This window comes from Ahaetulla prasina, chromosome 3, assembly GCF_028640845.1.
Source record: "Ahaetulla prasina isolate Xishuangbanna chromosome 3, ASM2864084v1, whole genome shotgun sequence".
NCBI classification, from domain to species: Eukaryota; Metazoa; Chordata; class Lepidosauria; order Squamata; family Colubridae; genus Ahaetulla; species Ahaetulla prasina.
This window is the reverse complement of record NC_080541.1, coordinates 200,424,793-200,428,455: the sequence shown is the minus strand read 5'-3', so window position 1 is coordinate 200,428,455 and position 3,663 is coordinate 200,424,793. Positions and strand designations below refer to the sequence as shown.

Sequence of the window (3,663 nt, the reverse complement as noted above, 5' to 3'; positions counted from 1 at the left end):
GACTCAATGGTAATTCTTTGTGGGAGAATGGCTACAAGCTGTTCTCAAAATTTAGCTGTGACCACCAGTCCCAAAGAAATAGCCTCTCTCTGTTTTAGGTAAAGGTTCCCTTCGCACATATGTGCTAGTCATTCCTGACTTTAGGGGGCAGTGCTCATCTCCGTTTCAAAGCTGAAGAGCCAGCGCTGTCCAAAGACATCTCCGTGGTCATGTGGCCGGCATGACTCAATGCCAAAGGCATACGGAATGCTGTTACCTTCCCACCAAAGGTGGTCCCTATTTTTCTACTTGCATTTTTTACATATTTTCAAACTGCTAGGTTAGCATAAGCTGGGACAAGTAATGGGAGCTCACTCCATTACACAGCACTAGGGAGTCGAACCATTGAACTGCCGACCTTTTGATCGACAAGCTCAGCATCTTAGCCAGTAAGCCACCGTGTCCCCACTCTCTGTTTTAATTCCACCCAAAAAGTCTTGCAAGAAATGAAATTGTAAATGTGCCTCCTCAATCTGAGTAGGCAAAGATAGTCCCCTTTTTGGTTGCCAGTTGGTTCAGCAACTCTGTTCTTTGTGTTTTCATTTCTAATAGATCCCAAGCTATTGCTGTGGCTTCCCCCCCTTACCTTAATGAATCCAATTCCTCTCGATTGATCAGATAAGACGAGCACTTTGAAACGTGCTGTTTATACAATATCTGAGTCTCTAACCTTGTTCACTTCAAGAGTAAGCAGGACGGGAATCACCACAGAGACGTTGTACCAACCGGGAAATATTCCCGGATTGCTTCAGAGTAAAATACCGAAGCTATTGACAAGACTCCTAAAGAGACTCAAGCTTGACTTTTGGGCCAAACCTGACTTCTAAGGCATGCATGAGTTTCTTTAAGAGACTCTCTACCCTAGGCAACAATAATTGAAGTTTGATTGCTCACAGAATATGACTTCTGACATTCTGAATAATTGATGGTGATGACGTGCTCGAGAGACTCATTACACGATCTGGTGCAGCAGGGCTTGGTCCATCTCAGAGCTGAAGGTCTACAGAGCATTCTGGGTGCTGGCATGTGGAACCGTTGAGGGAGGCCTTTCAAGCAGAGTGCTTCATAACTTCCTGAGGTTGAAGCCTTCAAGGATGTCTCAGGGAAACAATCATCTTCAATCTCTTTGTCAATAGACACCTTAGTAATATCCATGACAGGCTCAATGACCATATCAGCATTAGAACTCAGACTATCTGCAGAGGAGATGCTCATCCTGCCATAGAAGCAGAATGGAAGCATTATTATGGATCTGCATTCTGGTTTGCTCTGTCTTTCTACCATGGAATATAGAAAAAACAATTGTTGGTTTCTTCCTTTGGAACCACCCAATGAATTGATATTTGGATTTACTAATAATGTCACGCCATAGACTGGTATCCTCTGGAACCATTAAGACTACAGTTCTAAGCCAATTTGATCAACATGGAGCTGTAATCCCAGTACATTTGCACTTACCAGATTGGCTGGTCTAAATTTTGACAGTATCAAGTTGGTTAAAATAGTATATTTTCACTAATGCATTTGAAATCTGTGGCATGGACTTTCTAACTGAACTGGGAAAATCTTTTGCACTTCTGCTTTCTATGTGGAGAGCCAGATGAAGTTCTGTTTCAATTCTTGAATTTATCATGTTTTTGCAATCCTTCCCTGAGACCCAGTAGCCACCATAAGGTCAAATAATAAATTGGCTTGTAAATAACCATGTTACAACAATGAAATAATATTTGGACGAGAAATCACCAGGATATCTCAGGTCTGTAGGAAGTCAAAAAACATTTCCAGAATAAGACAATGCAAATCATTTCCATATTATTGCCAGGAAAACTATCAGTGGCTCAACTGAAGGGAGTCTTTACTTTTCTTGATAGCAAGTTTTAAAAACATTTCACTTTAATGATCCAACTTTATCTCATTTGGGCAAAATGCACACACAAAAATTTCTCAATTATTCTCACTTACCCTAAAATGGAAGTGGAGCTCTTTGATGGCTTTTCAAGCACTAGCATTTTCAGGTATTTGTTGGCTAATTCCCAAAGCCACTTAATTCTGCGGTTCCGGCTCTTGAACATTTTGAGTAGAACCAATTTCTTCATTATCTACCGGAGTTCGAAGAGAAACAAGGTTAAGTTTGCAAATGCATTCTCTGTTTTCTGATCTTAACTATGTTTTCCTTAACAATCGACCACATTCCTGAGCCAGTGTGTTGTAGTGGTTAAGGGTGTAGTAGTTGAATGTCTTTCTGATGACTATGAGAGAGATGAGACCATAAGGGAGTGTAAAAATGTCGGGAGATGCCTTCCTAGTCCAGGGTATCCAACACCACTTTTTATTGGGTGTACAGATTTGCTCCTAACTATGTTGTTGCAAAATCCTGTTTCTAGTGTTTTATATTCAGCTAAGAAGATTTAAAAAAAATACTCTGAGGAAATTGTATACTGTGGACATGTTTATGAGAATTCTCTTCCAAAGATGAGGCTATTAGACTGCCCAGTGATTCTCATAGTGGAACTCACAGTATGAACAGTATGAACAAGGAATGTCAGGATTTGACAACTGTTGGAGATGCTACACAGTGCTATCATGATATGAGAACACATCACAGAACTTATGCTCATTCTTTTCAGATTATGAAGGTGAAAGAGATGGCTGCTGACAAATTATGTAGATTTGCTGTCAAAATTAAGTTCCCACTGCCACAAAGAATGGTGTGCCACTAGCATGCTTCATTACCAAGAAACCAAATACATTCTTCTTGATGTAGGCTTGATTGATATGCTCCAGATATCAATACTGTTCTTTCTGAACATTTATGAAACGAAAAAACAAAAGATCCTGGATGAGGAGTGGAGGGTTTGCTATTAGCCAGACATTCACTCGGTGATCCTGGGCCCTCACAGTCTTTCAGTCCAATCTACCTCACCAGATGCAGTGGTGGGATTCAGCCAGTTTGCAACACTTCAGGAGAACCGGTTATTAACTTTCTCAGCAGTTTGGCAAACTGGTTGTTGGAAGAAATCATTAGGGTAGAGAACCAGTTTTAAATTAGTTGAACCCCACCACTGACCAGATGTGAATTTCCTAGGGGTGTAAAGCATTATGAAGCAATATATAAATGCTATTGCTATCCTATAAGATCTTGAAGAAATGAGGTATTTGTTTTGTTTTGTAATCTAACAAATAAAGTTGCTTCTTCCCAAACCATTCTGCCTAATTCAGGATTTGACTCATAATTTGAGGCCACAGGTTATGTGTAGTCCCTGAAAATCCTTTGAGGGGGATCATTGTGTCCCTCATTCATTCATGCTCTCTCCTCTGTTGTGATTCATAGCTATCATATAGCTATCTAACCTAAATTAAATTTGAGGGAGAAAGGAAGAAATGCCATCTTACCCTTTTGAGTTGGCTTATTACTTGTACTAAATTGCTTATCTGTGGTACTTCATTAGTCACATCAATGATCTGGGAAAGGGAAAGGGAAAGGGAAAAGGAAAGGGAGGGGAGGGGCAGGGGGAGAGGGGAGGGAGAGAGGAAGGAAGGAAGGAAGGAAGGAAGTTAGTTATAAGGATAAGAGAAAAGGATACATGATTAATAGCAAGACAGTATTAGAACAACCTTATCCAA

At 40.3% G+C, this 3,663-nt stretch overlaps 1 pseudogene; it reads left to right on the top strand.

The window, feature by feature from the left end:
• Window positions 1-2,007: 2,007 nt before the first annotated feature.
• Window positions 2,008-2,803, top strand: LOC131195070 (large ribosomal subunit protein eL20-like; annotated as a pseudogene).
• The last annotated feature ends 860 nt before the right edge of the window (window positions 2,804-3,663 follow it).